This window comes from Mustela nigripes, chromosome 1, assembly GCF_022355385.1.
Source record: "Mustela nigripes isolate SB6536 chromosome 1, MUSNIG.SB6536, whole genome shotgun sequence".
NCBI lineage: Eukaryota > Metazoa > Chordata > Mammalia > Carnivora > Mustelidae > Mustela > Mustela nigripes.
The window spans coordinates 117,321,725-117,341,397 of NC_081557.1; the positions used below are offsets into that span (position 1 = coordinate 117,321,725).

Here is a 19,673-nt window from a genome sequence, read left to right on the forward strand (position 1 = left end):
AATAATAATAATATTTATGTGTCTCTGGCATTTTAAAATTTATGCCAATTTGTAAAACAAAACAAAACAAAAACACCTTTCTACTCCCATCCTCAAATGCTAAGTTTTATAAATAAATTACATGCTTTACAAATAATACTATGCTCAAATTTTCAGTGTTTCATTGATCCAGGTTTTTCTTTAGTCATGTTTCTGTAATTCTGTCATTGTGCCATGTTAATTCTATACATTGGTCTTTTTAGACAGAGGGGTCCCCATAAATGTGACTTCTCTATGAAAGCCCTTATAATGAACCTTAACTCATTGGGAAATGTAGTGACTCTACTCTTCACTGTCCTTAATTTGATCACAAGCCAATAGTTTAATTAAATACTGTTATTTGGTTAAGTTGACATCAGTTTTGTGGAAAAAGTATTATCCCTGGAACACAAGACTGCCAATTTAGGCAGTCACCCACATTTCTGTGTCTCCATCTATAAAATTGGGTAATTTGACCTCTTGCTTCCTTTGACAGCTTTAAGGAAAAAATGGGAAAATAAAAATAAAATTGCTTTTAAAAGATTATTTTGAGGGCTCCTGGGTGGCTCAGTGGGTTAAAGCCTCTGCCTTTGGCTCAGGTCATGATCCCAAGGTCCTAGGATGGAGTCCCACGTCGGGCTCTCTGCTCAGTGGGGAGCCTGCTTCCCTTCCTCTCTCTCTCTGCCTGCCTCTCTGCCGACTTGTGATCTCTCTCTCTCTCTCTCTCTCTCTCTGTCAAATAAATAAATATCTTTAAAAAAAAGATTATTTTGAATAGCGCTCATAAATATAAGTATCAGTAAATCTGAGCTTGAAGTTAACACATAACTTGTGCCCTGCTGAACTGCTTACCAACAACTATGGATTTGCTCTTCAGGAAAACTATATCCAGATCTATGGGGAAAAAACACTGGAAATGGGTTAAAGTCTAGTCCTGTTACTCACTGATAGGCCAGTTCGCTTCATTTCTTTTAACTTCAGCTTCATTATCAAAGTGGAGGAATTATGGTGATCAGTACACAAAGGAAACTGCTATGAGGCTCTGAAGCTGTGTTCAGAGACTGAACTTACAAAAATTCTAAAATAATAAATGAAATCAGAAATGACTAGTCCTGCGGCACCCGGGTGGCTCGGTCTGTTGAGCGTCTGCCTTCAGCTCAGGTCATGATCTCAGGGTCCTGGGATTGAGCCCTGCATCATGTTCCCTGCTCAGTGGGGAATCTGCTTCTCCCTCTTTCTCTCCCTGTCACTCTCCCTACCTGTTCTCTCTCTCTTTCTGAAATAAATAAATAAAATCTTTAAAAAAAAAAAAAGACCATTCCTAAGGAAGAATAAAATATACCATATAATGTAAAAAAGGGTAAATCAAGAAGATGGAAAAGTAAGGTGTTTCTTGACATATATAAATACACGCACATCCCCCTACCTCCTAGAGTGTCATGTAGGAAATTAGTCAAAAGAGCATGATCATTTGAGCAGAGGCTCAAGGATGACAGGAAACCTGCCAGAGAAAGACAAGGAGAAGGGGCATTCCTGAAAGAGGAAACAGCCAGTGGAAAACTGTGGGTAGAAAGTAAATTGGCCTTCCTCCTATGAGACTCAAATTTAAAGGCATGTGGAGGCCAGCTCACTTGGGACCTTGTGATGGGAAGCCATTGGAACAGTAAGCAGGAGACTGACGTAGTTTAAGACTTGAAAGATTACTCAGCCGGTTCTGTGACAATGGACAATACATAGACAGGTGACAGCAAGGAAGCCCACTGAAGAGGTACCTGTGATGATTCAGGCTGACAATAATGGGGGCTGGGGCAGGTTGGCAGCTTGGAGGGAGTGTGAAGTAGCCGGTTGTGAGATACATTTTGAAGTTGAACTAATAGGACCTATTTGATGGATTGGCTCAAATGCTCAGTAGACAGTGTGGATTTTGGTGAAAGGCTTTGGGTCCAAATACCCACAGTGCCCTTTGTTATTGTTAGGGCCACTTTAATGTTAAAACCTGTTTAACTATTAGGGCCTGCTTAGCCAGAGCAACTCCACATTGCCTAGGTAACCATATTGTTGTTTACATCCACAGACTTCATTCCAGGAATAAACGCCCCCTTAGTTCCTGGTATGGTTCCAGGTCTCGATTCCGGGAGTAAACACCTTAACAATAGAAGCCACATACCTTGGGTCTGCCGCTATGCCCTATAAAACCAGCCTGTTAGATCGGGAGGGGGTCGCTCTCTTCGGAGGTGGCCCTGGCCGGTCAGTCTGACTTCTAATGCTTGGCATAGAATAAAGCTTCACATAACTTTCCCTTTGTCTCAGTCTCGTTCCCCTGGCTGGTCAGCCTAACTTCTAATGCTTGGCATAGAATAAGGCTTTGCATAACCTTCACTTTGTCTCAGTCTCATTCCTTTGATAACGGACCCCAACAGTTATGAGTGTGAATTTCCTAGTGTTCACTTTCCTCATTTGTAAGATAAACATGAGCTAATATCACTGATCTCAAAGGATTGTTGCAAGATAGAAGGAAATAATCCATAACAGCTTTCAGTCTAATAAACGTTCACTGTTCTTATCACCACTACTATAATTCCTACCACTTTCCACAGACAATTATATTAAACCTTGGGACTGATCTCCCAGCTACTGGTCTTCCTGTCCTCTGTACTCTTCAAATTCCTCTTTCTCAGATACAAATTTCACAGCTCTGTCCTGCTGAAAACCTTCAGTAGCTCCCCATTCAGATAGAATCAACGATTGAGAATAGTATATTTGGTACTCGATAATCTGATCCCTTTCTTACCTCTGTCACACTTCAACCCACTTCTCACTTAACCTTTGGGTTCTAAGGAGACATTTTTTACAGTTCCGTCAAGAGATGACAGGTCTTATTTCCTTGCTGCCTGTGCCTTTTCTTGTGCTTTTCTTTCCGCCTGAAATGACCTTTGCTGAGGTTCTTTTCAGGACTCAATTTGAGTTGTAGCCTCCTCCAGGGAGATTTTCTTACTTAACAATCCAATTCAGAGTCCTCTTTTAAGAAACCCCATAAGGGGGGGACAAGATGGCGGGGAAGTAGGAGGAGGCTCCTTTTCAACCTGTACCCTAAAGTGAGCTGATTACCTACCAAAGAACTCAGACCACCCATGAAATCAGCCTGAGATCAGAATTATACACGTCTGGATCTCTACAGGGGCAGAAGACACCAGTGGGCAGGTAAAGCGGAGTGGGAACGAAGGACTGATATCGGAAGATAAACAAAAGGGGGAGGGAGCCACCAGAGGTGACCGGTTGGAAAGTAATACCCCTAATATGAGAGAGAGTGCCTCGGGTCTGGAGACCAGCATTAACTTGGAGACTGGTTGAAAGCACTCCAAAAGAGCAAAGGATCACAGGGGGGGGCGGGGGGGGCAGGGAATTGTAAGAAAACAGGTCTCGGTCCCTGAGCCACCAGTGCGCCCAAGATTGCTTGGGGTCCGGCTCCTGTGAGGGGATGGGAGCCACGCCGGATGGCAGAATGTGCAAGCCCTGCTACAGAGCCTGAGACACGCACGCCCCTCATCCTCCCCTGAGAGAGGTACACAAGGCCCAGCCGGCGCTCTTTGACCCGGGCCATCGTTTCAGAGCCTAAGACATGCCCCCCAAACTCTCCCCTGAGAGAGGTGCGTGAAGGCCCAGCCTAGTGCTTTCGAACCTGTGCCCCGTTCTCAGAGCCCAAGATGCTCGCAGGGCCCACAGCCTCCCCGGAAAGAAGTGCGTGCAAGCCAGGCGCTCTTAGACACAGAAAGACCAGGCACTCCCAGCCTGGGCCAGCGGGAAAATCTCAGTGTGCTCTCGCTGCTTGGAACCTCTCTGGCAGTCTGGAGCTGCCCAGACAGCAGCCACTGCCCTGGTTTTGGGTACAAGCAGAAGATCCTGCGTCCCCAGGGACCGTGACTCGGAACCTGCTCTGCCAGCGGCCAAGGGGAAATTTATATGGGCTCTGTAGCCAGACTGAGGCTTCTCTCTGAGAGGGAGGTCAGGGTACAGTTTGCTTTCCTCTAAACCTACAAAAACCATCAAAAGCGGTCAAGGCGAGAGCGGGGGGAAAAAAAAAGAAAGAAAAAAGTGAACAAACATAAAAACCTCCAGAGAACAAAAGCCTGAAAAAACTGGTTTCCTCAGAGCCCACCCCCTTGAGGGGGACTGGAGGACTTAACTCAGGGAACATTATTGACTGAAAACCCATGTGGCAGGCCCCTCCCCCAGAAAACCAACCGGGAAAGAAAAAAAAAAAAAGACTACAGGAGAACCACAATCACTACTTCATAGGACAACTTTTATTTTATTTTTATTTTGTTCCCACTATTCTGGCTCATTTTTTTTTATATATATAGATAATTTTTTAACCTATTTATCATCACAGCGAGCTGTCCAGTACATCGAATTCCATAATAAAGTTCTAACCTGAACTTTTTGATACATACACCTGTGTTTTTCTTTTGCATTTTTATTTTTTAAATTTCTTTTATTTTTAATTTTAGTTTAGTTTAGTCTAGTTTATTCCTTTTATATTTTTATTTTCTAATATTCATAGAGTTAAACTTCAAAGTAATCCCCTTTCCCCAATCAATACTACCCCTATAAGCAAACCAATTTTTAATCCCCCTTTATCTTAGGAAAGTTGGGTCCTTTAACAAAAATATCAAGATACATCCAGGAAGAATCAAAACGACCTTCCTCGCCCACACTGAGAATTTATAACCACTCTCCCATATTTTTCTCACACCACTGTTTCTGTGTTTTTGTGTTTGCCCTGATAGTATATAAATCTAACATTTGGGGTTCTTTTTGAAGAGGTTCTTCCTTTATTTGCATATATTTTTTTTTCTCTTGTCACATACTTTTATCAGTCTTTTTGTTTGTCTGGTTTTGTTTGTATATTTCATAAATCTTACCCTGGGGCCCATTTGGGCTGAACCTTCTCTTTCATCTTCCCTTTCTTTCCTGTCTCTCTCTCTCTCTCTCTTTTTTTTTCTTCCTTTTTCTTTTCTTTTTTCTCTCATTTGGGCGGGGAATCCTGATTGCTCAGAAGGGTTCAGGGTGCACCTTGACTGCACCACGGTCGATACATGTAGTTACATCTGTTCAGTCATGTCTCACCAAAATGACTAGGAGGAAGAATGCCCAACAGAAGAAAAATACAGAGGATGGACCTTCTGCAACAAAGCTAACACCTATCAACATAGACAATATGTCAGAAAGAGAATTCAGGCTAACAATTATCCAGGCAATAGCTAGGTTGGAGAAAGCCATGGATGACCAAACGGAATTGAATAGGGCCAAGCTGAAAGCTACCAGGGAAGATGTTCACAATGTTAGGGCAGAGCTAAAAGCTACCAGGGCTGAGGTTCACAATGCTCTTAATGAATTCCAATCTAATCTAAATTCTCTCAAAGCTAGGCTAACTGAGACAGAAGACAGAATTAGTGATCTGGAGGACAAACAGATAGAGAGAAAGGATCAGGAGGAAGCCTGGAACAAACACCTTAGAAACCACAAAAACAGGATTAGGGAAATAAATGATGCCATGAAACGTTCCAACGTCAGAATTATTGGAATCCCTGAAGGGGAGGAGAAAGAAAGAAGTCTAGAAGATACAGTGGAACAAGTTCTTCATGAAAATTTTCCCAATCTCGCAAATGGAACCAGCGTTCATGTACTAGAGGCCGAACAGTCTCCACCCAAGATTATAGATTCCAAAAAAAACATCAAGGCGCCTGATAGTCAAATTGAGGAATCATAATTGTAGGTATAATCTCTTGAAAGCTGCTAGGACAAAGAGGCTCCTCTGTAGAGGAAAGCCCATCAGAATAACGTCAGACGTGTCCACAGAGACCTGGCAAGCCAGAAAGGGCTGGCAAGATTTATTCAGGGCACTAAATGAGAAGAACATGCAGCCAAGAATACTTTATCCAGCAAGACTGAAATTCAAAATGGATGGAGAGATAAAGAGTTTCCAAGATAGGCAAGGCTTAAAAGACAATGCAACCACCAAGCCAACACTGCAGGAAATATTAAGGGGGGTTCTATAAAAGAGGAAAAATCCTAAGAATAGCATTGAACAGAAATATAGAGGCAATCTACAGAAAGACTTCAAAGGTAACACGATGGCAATAAAAATGTATCTATCAATAATCACTCTCAATGTGAATGGCCTAAATGCACCCATAAAACAGCACAGGGTTGCAGGTTGTATAAAACGACAGGACCCATCCATATGTTGTCTACAAGAGACCCATTTTGAACCTAAAGATACACCCAGACTGAAAGTGAAGGGATGGAGAAGCATCTTTCATGCCAATGGGCCTCAAAAGAAGGCCGGGGTAGCAATTCTCATATCAGATAAATTAGATTTTAAACTAAAGACTGTAGTCAGAGATACAGAAGGACACTACATAATTCTTAAAGGGACTATCCACCAAGATGATCTAACAATTGTAAATATCTATGCCCCCAATATGGGAGCAGCCTATTACCTAGAAAAACTGTTAATCAAAATAAAGAGTCATATTGATATGTATACATTAATAGTAGGAGATCTTAACACACCTCTCTCAGAAAAAGACAGATCATCAAAGCAGAAAATCAATAAAGAAACAAGAGCATTGAATGACACATTGGACCAGATGGGCCTCATAGATTTATACAGAACATTCCACCCTAAAACAACAGAATACTCATTCTTCTCAAGTATACATGGAACTTTATCCAGAATAGGCCACATACTGGGTCACAAATCAGGACTCAACCAACACCAAAAGACTGAGATTATTCCCAGCATATTCTCAGATCACAATGCTTGAAACGGGAGCTCAATCACAAGGAAAATTTCAGAAGGAACTCAAACACCTGGAAGCTAGAGACCACCTTGCTTAAGAATGCTTAGATCAACCAGGAGATCAAAGAAGAACTGAAACAATTCATGGAAACCAATGAGAATGAAGACACTTCAGTCCAAAACCTATGGGATACAGCAAAGGCGGTCCTAAGGGGGAAATACATAGTCATCCAAGCCTCCCTCAAAAAATTTGAAAATCCAGGGGCGCCTGAGTGGCTCAGTGGGTTAAGCCGCTGCCTTCGGCTCAGGTCATGATCTCAGGGTCCTGGGATCGAGTTCCGCTTCCTCCTCTCTCTCTCTCTGCCTGCCTCTCTGCCTACTTGTGATCTCTCTCTATCAAATAAATAAATAAATAAAATGTTTAAAAAAAAATTGAAAAATCCAGAACACACCAGCTGTCTCTACACCTTAAAGAACTGGAGAATCAACAACAAATCAAACCAACTCCACACATAAGAAGGGATGAAATCAAGATTAGAGCTGAGATCAATGCGATAGAAACCAGAGATACAGTAGAACGTATCAATGAAACTAGAAGCTGGCTTTTGAAAGAATCAATAAAATCGATAAACCATTGGCCACACTAATCCAAAAGAAAAGAGAGAAAGCCCAAATTCATAAAATTACAAATGAAAAAGGAGAGATCACAACAAACACCAAGGAAGTAGAAACAATCATCAGAAGTTATTATCAACAGTTATATGCCAATAAGCTAAGCAACCTAGATGAAATGGATGCATTCCTGGAAAACTATAAACTCGAAAATTAAACCAGGAAGAAATCGGCAACCTGAGTAGACCGATATCTAGTAAAGAGATTGAAGCAGTGATAAAAAACCTCCCAAAAAACAAGAGCCCAGGACCTGACAGATTCCCTGGGGAATTCTACCAAACTTCCAAAGAAGAAATAACACCTATTCTCCTGAAGCTGTTTCAAAAAATTGAAGCAGAAGGAAAACTTCCAGACTCTTTCTATGAAGCCAGCATTACCCTGATCCCCAAACCAGGCAAAGACCCTACCAAAAAGGAGAATTTCAGAACAATATCACTGATGAATATAGATGCTAAGATTCTCAACAAGATCCTAGCAAACAGGATCCAACAGCAGATTAAAAAGATTATCCATCATAACCAGGTGGGATTCATCCCTGGGCTACAAAGATGGTTCAACATTCACAAATCAATCAATGTGATATAATAAATTAATAAGAAAAGAGAAAAGAGCCACGTGGTCCTCTCAGTTGATACAGAAAAAGCATTTGACAAAATCCAGCATCCGTTCCTGTTTAAAACGCTTCAAAGTATAGGGATAGAGGGAACATTCCTAAACTTCATCAAATCTATCTATGAAAGACCCACAGCAAATATCATCCTCAATGGGAAAAAGCTTGCAGCCTTCCCGTTGAGATCAGGAACACGACAAGGATGCCCACTCTCACCACTCTTGTTCAACATAGTATTAGAAGTCCTAGCAACAGCAATCAGACAACAAAGAGAAATAAAAGGTATCCAAATTGGCAATGAAGAAGTCAAACTCTCTCTCTTCGCAGATGACATGATTCTTTCTATGGAAAACCCAAAAGACTCCACCCCCAAACTACTAGAACTCATGCAGCAATTCAGTAATGTGGCAGGATACAAAGTCAATGTACAGAAATAAGAAATCAGTGGCCTTCCTATATACTAACAATGAAAATACAAAAAGGGAAATTAGAGAATTGATTCCATTTACTATACCACCAAGAACCATAAGATACCTGGGAATAAACCTAACCAAAGAGGTAAAGGATCTGTATTTGAGGACCTACAGAACACTCATGAAAGAAATTGAAGAAGACACAAAAAGATGGAAGACCATTCATGCTCTTAGATGGGAAGAATAAACATTGTTAAAATGTCTATACTGCCTAGAGCAATCTATACTTTTAATGCCATTCTGACCAAAATTCCACCAGTATTCTTCAAAGAGCTGGAGCAAATAATCCTAAAATTTGTATGGAATCAGAAGGGACCCCGAATTGCTAAGGAAATGTTGAAAAATAAAAACAAAACTGGGGGCATCATGCTACCTGATTTCAAGCTTTACTACAAAGCTGTGATCACCAAGACAGCATGGTACTGGCATAAAAACAGACACATAGACCAGAGGAACAGAGTAGAGAGCCCAGATATGGACCCTCAACTCTATGGTCAATTAATCTTCTACAAAACAGGAAAAAATATACAGTGGAAAGAAGACAGTCTCTTCAATAAATGGTGCTGGGAAAACTGGAAAGCTATATGTAGACCATTCTCTTACACCATACACAAAGATAAACTCAAAATGGATAAAAGACCTCAACGTGAGACAGGAATCCATCAGAATCCTAGAGGAGAACATAGGCAGTAATCTCTTCGATATCAGCCACAGCAACTTCTTTCAAGATATGTCTCCAAAGGCAAAGGAAACAAAAGTGAAAATAAACTTTTGGGACTTCATCAAAATCAAAAGCTTCTGCACAGCAAAGGAAACCATCAAGAAAACAAAGAGGCAACCCACGGAATGGGAGAAGATATTTGCAAATGACAGTAGAGACAAAAGGTTGATATCCAGGATCTATAAAGAACTCCTCAAACTCAACACACACAAAACAGATAAGCATATCAAAAAATGGGCAGAAGATATGAACAGACACTTCTCCAATGAAGACATACAAATGGCTATCAGACACATGAAAAAATGTTCATCATCACTAGCCATCAGGGAGATTCAAATTAAAACCACGTTGAGATATCACCTTACACAAGTTAGAATGGCCAAAATTAGCAGAACAGGAAACAACATGTGTTGGAGGGGTGTGGAGAAAGGAGAACCCTCTTACACTGTTGGTGGGACTGCAAGTTGGTGCAGCCTCTTTGGAGAACAGCCTGGAGATTCCTCAAGAAATTAAAAATAGAACTTCCCTATGACCCTGCAATTGCACTACTGGGTATTTACCCCAAAGATACAGATGTAGTGAAAAGAAGGGCCATCTGTACCTCAATGTTTATAGCAGCAATGGCCACAGTCGCCAAACTGTGGAAAGAACCAAGATGCCCTTCAATGGACGAATGGATAAGGAAGATGTGGTCCATATACACTATGGAGTATTATGCCTCCATCAGAAAGGATGAATACCCAACTTTTGTAGCAACATGGATGGGACTGGAAGAGATTATGCTGAGTGAAATAAGTCAAGCAGAGAGAGTCAATTATCATATGGTTTCACTTATCTGTGGAGCATAACAAATAACATAGAGGACATGGGAAGGGGAAGGGAGTTGAGGGAAATTGGAAGGGGAGGTGAACCATGAGACACTATGGACTCTGAAAAACAACCTGAGGGTTTTGAAGGGACAGGGGGTGGGAGGTTGGGGAACCAGGTGGTGGGTATTAGAGAGGGCACGGATTGCATGGAGCACTGGGTGTGATGCAAAAATATTGAATACTGTTATACCAAAATAAAAAGTAAATAAATTAAAAAAAAAAAAGAAACCCCATAACATCTGATCTAGATTACAAAGTCTAAACAAGAAAAACTGCTGTCTAATCAAAGCTGGGTGCAGTGTGGAGCAAAAGTAGATGCTCAATAAATAAATGTTGAGAGAGTTGCACTTTTTTTAAAAACCTTAAAACATAAAATGTGTTCTTCTTTCAACTGTCTTTTGAGCAGAGCAGGGAAGACCTCATATGGGACCCAGGATTGCTGAGATTCTCGGCTGTCATAAAAGAATGCTAACCCTACTCACACAGCATTTATTACATATGCTTGTAAATTCAACAGAAAGCTACATGAAGTTAGTTTTCAGAGACTAGCCCACTGGACTGAACAGTATTATACCTACTCTTATCAATCTAGATCAGTTAAGGGATGTGTATTTAAACCAGTTCATTTTTGTCCCCAACCAAATTATTTTTACTAAAAGGAGCTCCAGTGTAGGGATGCTTATGTGGCTCAGGTCATGATTCTGGGGTCACAAGATCGAGCTCCTCATTGAGCTCCCTGCTCCGTGGAGAGCCTGCTTCTCCCCATCCCTCTATTATTTCCCCTACTTGTGCTCTCTCATGCACTGTCAAATAAATAAATAAAATCTTAAAAAGAAAAAAAAAAGGAACTCCAGTGTAATGACATCAACATATATTGTGGATCATTAAAATCATCCTTGAAACATTATAAGAATATTGCCCCAAAGTTTGTGGAAACATGTTTATATAATTGCTACTTTTGGTTGAATGGCAAGAGAAATCCTTATATTGTCATACTTCATCTTGTGAAATTGTTCGCGTTCATGTTCTTATATGGTAATTTGCTTATTAATCAGAATTCCTTAGTCTCTTTTGTCTTAGAGCCAAATCAGTATAGAGGTTATAATAGTGTGGGGTTTGTTTCGTTTGCCACATTCCTAATCTATTGTCCTCACCCTCTTCTATTTTCTCCTTTTGTTTGACCTCAAATCAGGAATTCCAGTATTAACTGGTAACACTAGGGATGCCTGAGTGGCTCCTTTGCCTTCAGCTTAGGTCATGATCTCTGCGTCTGGTCCCGGGATGGAGCCCCACCCAAGGGCTTCCTGTTCATCAGGGAGTCTGTTTCTCCCTCTCTCCCCCTCCCCCTGCTCCTTGCCACTGCTCTTTTTCTCTCTCTCTCAAATAAATAAATAAAATCTTTTTTTTTTTAATTGGTAACACTAGTTATAATAAAGAGTAACAAATGTGCTGCCGAACCTCTCCCACACACAGAATCTATGGACACCTGCAGTCCAGGAAAGTTGTCTCAAGCAGGCTGAGTCTACCTCTAGGTGGTCACTCCAGAACCCAGCTAACAACGACTTTGCCATCTCTAGTACGTGGCTTTCAATGTAACAGACATCATTTATACCCCATTCAACAGGAAGAAAGAAAGAACATGGAGGAATATACATAGAACTTTCTTCTGGCCAGGCCTAGAAGGGATACCCGCCATGTACGCTCACACTCTCTGGCTAGAATTCAGCAGCATGGCCTCACTTACCTGCTCTGGAATCTTGGATATATAATTTAACTATAAACCCCAAGCAGAATCCAATGGTAACTTGTTAAATGGTTAACAGTATCTTCTATAAACATATTGGCAAGTCCCAAACCCTTACTAGACAGAGTAAGATTAAATAGAAACATCCATATGGAAAAAATGTTTTTAAGACATTTATAATATAAGCAGGGTATTAGGAAAAAAAACAAAAAACAACGACAAAAAAAAAAAAAAACCTCAAGTTAAATAATGTAGGATATAAAAGTAGTTAAAATTTCAATCTCCCTTAATCTCATATTTTTGTCACATTTGAGGAAAATTAAACACTTAAGAAAGTAAATATTGAGTGTTCTTTATTTGGATTAAGTAAATGTAGCTTCATTTTGGAAGAGAAAACATAGCCAAAACTAAACTGCGTTTAGTGTATAGTGTTCATATTTTGTGGAACATATATTTTTCAGATTAAGTTTCATTGCTGATTCATGTATACAGAATTTATTGGAGAATGAACATAATATTTTATTAGCAATTCCGTCTTGTTATGCTGAATTATAGAACATTTTAGAGAATGAGTCAAATAAAGAAGAAAATGTTTTTCACGCAGCATCAACAGGGAGATGGGGACATCTTATATACCAGTACTACATGAGTACCAAGAGTTGTCAAAATCATAAAGACAAAAAGTGGTGGTGGCCAGGGATAAAGAAGGGGGAGTAAAGGTACAGAGTTTGAGCTTTAGCTCAACTTCACAAGATGAAAAGACTTAGGGGCAGGGATGGTGTGTGGTTGCACAACAGTGTGAATGTATTTTGTACCGCTGAACTGTACACTTAAAAATGGTTCCGATGGTAAGTCTGTGTTATGTGCATTTTAGCCCAACTGAAAAGAAGGGAAAAAACCCAAAGGATCACACACAAAGAAGAAAGAAAGGGTTAATCTGGCATTTCAAGTATGTGTAAAACTCCTAAATAAATACTAGCCACGTGAGCCATGCACTATACTGAAAGCCTAATGCATTGTGACTGTCTTAGAAATCCAAGAAGACTGCAATTTATTAGAAAAACTACTTAGGAATGAGTGTCAGCGGATGAAAGGAGAGCAACCTCTCATCATCTCCATAGATACTGAAATGGCAACGGACAGAATGCAACATTGCTGCTTCAAAAAAATCCTAATCAGGTAGAGAGAGGGTGGCTCAGTGGGTTAAAGCCTCTGCCTTCCGCTAGGGTCATGATCCCGGGGTCCTGGGATCGCCCCCCCCCAATCGGGCTCTCTGCTCAGCAGGGAGCCTGCTTCCCCCTCTCTCTCTGCCTGCCTCTCTGCCTACTTGTGATCTCTGCCTGTCAAATAAATAAATAAAATCTTAAAAAAAAAAAAAAGAAAGAAAGAAACCTCTTTAAGTTGCTGAAGGCATACGCGGCATAAGCCAGCTGGGGCAACAGCCAGGGAGTCCCCGGCATTATCACCACCAAAGTGTCTCTCTATTGACCTGTCGGGTGCCTGGGGCTTGATCCCTGTGAGGAACCTTAATGTTTACTGTAGGTTCAGTTTAGTAATCGCGGTCTGTTTTAAGAAACAAAAGAGGAAACAATGGCTCCAGAAGATGATTCAGTCTAGAATTAAACACAATGGCATTTTAAAACTCTGATGGGAATCACCTATAATTTCAAGGTCACTGCTTTGTTTGTGGCATTCCTTGGGTATTTATTGCAACCAATTTTGAGTTGGGAAAACTATGTGCCTTAATTTTACCTATTTCTTTTCCTTCTTCCCCATTAACTCTTTAACCGGCCCCCATATTTAGAAAAGTATGTGCATTTTCTTGTTCATTGTACATTTTTCCCCCACGCATGTATGAAACACTGAAGTATAGGCAGGGTGTGTGCTCAGAAAACAGGACGTGCATGGGAAAGCAAGAAGCCGTACCCTTGAGCTCTACTACCACCTTCTGTACAAGAGAGGATTCCAGTTGCCAACATGGTGAGGCTCAAGAACCAAAATAAAAAACCATAAAAACTTAAGAATTCTGCCAAAGGGGAGAGCAAAAAGAGTGGAGCAGGTGTGCTGATACAGAGAAAGCCTCAGTTAATAACAACACCATCAAACAGAATACCCTGTCTAAAGGTAACTAGCAAAGATTTCTGTTGCTTCAAATGTAAAGACAGCAACATAAAACTGTAAGAAACATGAAAAATCAAGGAAACATGTCATCACAAAAGAAAATAATAATTTTTCAATAACTGAGCTTGTCTTCCCAGCTGTGCTGGTCATGGCCAGAGAAGTCTTGTTTCTCTCAGGCAGCACTCAGAGTTCTGACGCATGACATCCAAGTCTGAGGGGAGGGAGAAGGAAAAAATGGGAGCAAATGAGAATTTCAAAGGGACACAGCTCCTGCTGACTGCTTCAGAATCCTGCATGCAAGCTTTTGGGAGTAACCCACTAAAGGATCACCCCACAGGAGCACCCTCAACACCCCCCTCCCCAATGCTAAACTCAACCCCCCACCCCACCCCACCCACCCCCACCTCCTAGCCAGACTCTCAGACTTGCTCCCAAGTGCTGTGGTAGACAGGTCTGGTCAGAAGAATGCTCCCAGAAAAACAGATCAGGGCCAGCAAGGGAAGAACTACAAACTGGTGCTTTAGTGCCACCCTCTGGAAAATAAAAAAAGTTTCCAGCAGCCAGCCTGGTGAGTTGTAACACAGGAAAGCATAAAGAATTTAGAATTTTGCCACAAGAGAGAGAGAGGAGTGGAGCAGGTCCACCGCACAAATCCTCAACAACCCCAGATAAAGCAACAACAATGAAGAGTGTCACTTCTGAATAAAACTAATCAAGGAAATACATCATTACCAAAAGGAAAATAATAATTCCCAACAACTGCGTTCAAATCCATGGAATATTGTGACCTAGGTGATGAAGAACTCAAAATAGCTGCTTTGAAAAAACACTAATTCAGAAAGATATCTGTATCCTCATGTTCATACCAGCATTGTTTGCAATAGGCATGGACATGTAAACAACCCAGGTGTCCATCAACAGATGAATGGATAAAGAAGTTGTGGTACAATGGAACATTATTTGAAAATGAAAAATACAATGGAGCATTATTTAACTATAACACACACACACACATATACACAAAGGGGGCACATGGGTGCCTCAGTTGGTTAGGCAGCCAGCTCTTGATTTTGGCTCAGGTCATGATCTGAGGATCCTGAGTGTGCTTGAGGATTTTGTCCCCCTCTCCCTCTGTCCCTCTTCCTGTATTGTATTTTCTCTCTCTGACTCTCTCAAATAAATAAATCTTCAAAAAAGTAAAATTAAAATTTAAAAATGCGAGGAAATCCTGCCATTTGCAACAACATGAATGAACGTTGAGGGCATTATGCTAAATGAAGTAAAGAGACAGAGAAAAGCAAACCTATATGACCTGACTTGTATGTGGAATCTAAACAAACAAGCAAACAAAAAAACACACCAAACTTAGGCAAAGATATGATTTGTGGTTACCAGAAGCAGAAGGGTAGGAGGGGAGGGACTGGAGGAAGGAGGTCAAAAGACAAAAACTTCCAGTTAGGTAAATTAGTATAAGAGATATCATATGCAGCATGACTATAGTTAATGCTGTTATATACAGGAAAGGTAAGAAAAAAAATCCTGCGTTCTCATTAAAAGGAAAACTTTTTTTTAATTTATTTACTTTCTCTTTTTATTGTATCTATATGAGACAATGGATGCTAACTAAACTTGTTGTAATCATCTCACAATTATATGTAAGTAAAGCCATTACTCTGTACCCCTTAAACTTATATAATGAAGTATATAAATTCTATTTCAATAAAACTGGGAAAAAATTTAAAATAGCTGTTTTGAAGAAAAAAAAAAAACAGTGAGCTACAAGAAAACTCAAATATCTCATTGATATAAGGGTAAAAAATATACAACCAAAATGAGCTTGTTACCAAAGATACTGTTACAGAACTTGGACTAGATCCTGGCCAAAGAACCACTCAGGACTCAGAGACCTTGGAGGATGGGAGGTTTATTTAACACTAGCGGGCTCAGAGGAGCATAATCTCCCAAGGTCTGAGACCCAAGCACAAACAAAGGAGGTAGTTTATACACTTTTACTTCCATATCTGTGCCACTCTTGTGCCTGTGGCCAGGGCGGGGGGGTTGTTAGGGGGGAAAACCTGTAATGGCCCTAGGACCTGGACTGGGATTCCCCTTCTGGATCGATTGGCCAACTTAGAACACAGATCTCCCTTATCAATATCAACAAATTCCAAAGTTAAGAATTCAGCAGATGAGGACAGGGTTCAAGATGGCCATGTAGGAAAATCCTGAGCTCACCTCCTCTCGTAGACCCAACAAATCCACAACTACATATGTAATAATTCCCTCTGAAGGGGACCTAGAAACTAAATCTATAGAGCCTCTACAACAAGGGACAGTAGACACCCAGAGAGATAAAAGACATTCCACAGCTCTCAGATCCTGCATAGGAGAGAAAAGCCCCCAAAACACATGGATTTGAAAACCAACAGGGAATATCTCCAGGAAAACTATCGAAGTGAAGGGAAAGGAAAACCCACTCTTAAAGGACTCATTCACACACTCACTCAACCTGGAAACCAGCACAAAAACACCAGACTGAAAAGCATATAGACCATAGGTGATGGAGACCCACTGACTAATCTTGGAGTGCCTACAGGAGAGGGAGGAGACAGCCAGGACTCTCCCTGAGGATTGAGACACTGGTAGCAGCCATTTTGCTATCTTGCTCTGCTCCACTAATCCTGGATCTGGCAGGCAACATTTTAGAATCCTCCCTTTAGACTAATAACACCAGGTGTCCTACCACATTGCCAGCCATGCACAACCATTCACGGTGGCCAGAACTATAGGTGACACAATATCTTCACCCAATAACACACCCACAGCAGTCATAACCAGTCTTCATAACCAACCTGACTGGTGGGCCACTCTCATCTACCTGCATGATCTTAGGAGTCATGGAGGAGCCAGCCAGGCATGGGATAGTCCTACAAATCAGTACATCTCCAGCAGGTATGGCCCCACCACAATTCTAGGAAGATTGCATTAGAAATGCTAAAAGCACTTCTTTAAGTGAAAAGGAAAAGGCCATTACTAGAAATAAGAAAATATATGAAAGAAAAAAAATCTCACTGGTAAAGGCAAACATATAATATAGGTAAAGGATCAATCACTTATAAAGTTAGTATGAAGTTGTTGAAAGACAAAACTTATAAAATCAAGTATAACTGCAATATTAGTTAGGGGATACACAAAATAAAAAGACTTAAAAGATAACAAAAATGTAAAACATGTAGGGGAGAGAAATGTAGAGCTTTTATAATGCATTCCAATTTAAAATAGACTGTTTTATACATATAGGTTTTTATACATGAACCTCCTAGTAACCACAAACAAAAAAACCATAATAGATACACAAAAAGTAAAGACAAGTGGAATCCAAACATAACGCTAAAGAAACTCACCAAATCATAAGAGAAGAGAGCAAGAGAAGTAAAGAACAGAGAACCACAAAAGCAGTCAACAAAATGGCAATAAGTACATATACATCAATTGTTATTTTAAATGTGAATGGACTAAATGCACCCAGCAAAAAACATAGGATAACTGAATGGATTTAAAACAAAAAAACAAAAAACAAAAAACCAAGATCCATTTACATGCTGCCTACAAGAGATTCACTTCAAACCTGAAGACACACACTGAAAGTGAAAAGATACAAAAAGATATTTCATGCAGGGACACCTGGGTGACTTAGTTGGTTAAATATCTGCCTTCAACTCAGGTCATGATCTCAAGGTTCTGGGATTGAGTCTTGCATTGGCCTCCCTGCTGGGCAGGAGTCTGCTTACAGTGTAACCAGTTTCAAGTGTACAATATAGTGATTCAACACCTCCATACAACACCCAGTGCTCATCACAAGCACACTATTTAATCCCCATTACCTATTTCACCTATCTTCCCCCACCCTTATGTCCCCTCTGATAACCATCAGTTTATTCTCAAAGGTTGAGTCTGTTTTTTGGTTTGTTTCTCTCTCTTTCTTTCCCCCTTGTTTTGTTTTTTAAACTCCACATATGAGTGAAATCATATGGTATTTGTCTTTCTCTGACTGACTTATTTCACTTAGCATTATACTCTCTAGCTCCATCCATGGCTAGCTTTCATTCTTTTTTATGACTGAGTAACATACTGTGTATATATACTATATCTTCTTTATCCATTCATCAATTGACGGACACTTGGGCTGTTTCTATAATTTGGCTATTATAGATAATGCTACTATAAATATCAGGCAAAAGAGATTTTAAAACAAAGTGTAACAAGACAAATAAGGTAATTACATAGATAGGAGCACCTAAACATACAAAACAAATATTAAAAGACAAAAAGGGAGAAATTAACAATAACACAATAGTAGTAGGGGACTTTAATAGATAGACTTTAATAGATAGATAGACTTTAAATGGCAATATCCATTTTTTCTAATGGATAGACAGAAAATTAATATGGCAATGTTGGTCTTAAATGATACATTAGGCCAAATGGAACTAATAGACATATATATAGACTATTTAACCCAAATCAGCAGAATACATATTCTTCTTAAGTGCACATGGAACATTCTTCAGGATAGATTGCACATGAGGCTACAAAACATGTCTCAATAAAGTTAAGAAGTTTGAAATCATATGAAGCATCTTTTCCAACCACAATAATATGAAACTAGAAATCAATTACAATAAAAATGGAACAAACAAACATACACATGGAAACCAACATACCACTAAACAATCAATGGTCAAGAAAAAAAAAATCAAAAACTACCTAGAGACCAATGAAAATGAAGACACAGGCCTTGCAGACACAGCTGCCCTAGAACCACCCATATCACCAAGCCAAGGACAACCCTACTGTGTTCTTCCGCATTTCCATAGATAGAAAGCCTTTAGGTCACATCTCATTGAGCTGTTTGCAAACAAATTTCCAAAGACAGCAGAGAACTTTCACGAACACCGGGGAAAATGGATTTGGTTATAAAAGCTCCTGTTTTCACAGGATTATGCTAGGATTTATTTGCCAGAGTAGTTATTTCACATCCTATAATGACACTGGCAGCAAGTCCATCTCTGGGGAGAAATTTGAGAACGAGAATTTCATCCTGAAGCATAAGGGTCCTGGCTTCCTGCTCATGGCAAATGCTAGACCCAGTACAAATGGTTCCCAGGATTTCATCTGCACTGCCAAAATTGAGTGATTGCATGACAAGCACATGGTCCTTGTAAGGTGAAAGAGGGCATGAATATTATGGAAACCATGAAGTGCTTTGGGTCCAAGAATGCCAAGACCAGAAAGGTCACCATTGCTGACTGGACAAATCTGATAAATTTGACTTGTATCTTATCTTTTAAAAAAATGAAATAGGGGGCGCCTGGGTGGCTCAGTGGGTTAAAGCCTCTGCCTTCAGCTCAGGTCATGATCCCAGGATCCTGGGATGGAGCCCCTCATTGGGCTCTCTGCTCAGCAGAGAGCCTGCTTCCCCCTCTCTCTGCCTGCCTCTCTACCTACTTGTGATCTCTACCTACTTGTGATCTCTGTCTGTCAAGTAAATAAACAGAATCTTAAAATAATAAAATGAAATAGGCCCACCTCTGGAAACAAGAAAAATTTCAAATGTTAGCTATCTAATCTTACTCCTAA

At 40.3% G+C, this 19,673-nt stretch overlaps 1 pseudogene; it reads left to right on the top strand.

Moving 5' to 3' along the window:
• Positions 1 to 16,930: 16,930 nt before the first annotated feature.
• Positions 16,931 to 19,397, top strand: LOC132023473 (peptidyl-prolyl cis-trans isomerase A-like; annotated as a pseudogene).
• Positions 19,398 to 19,673: the final 276 nt, after the last annotated feature.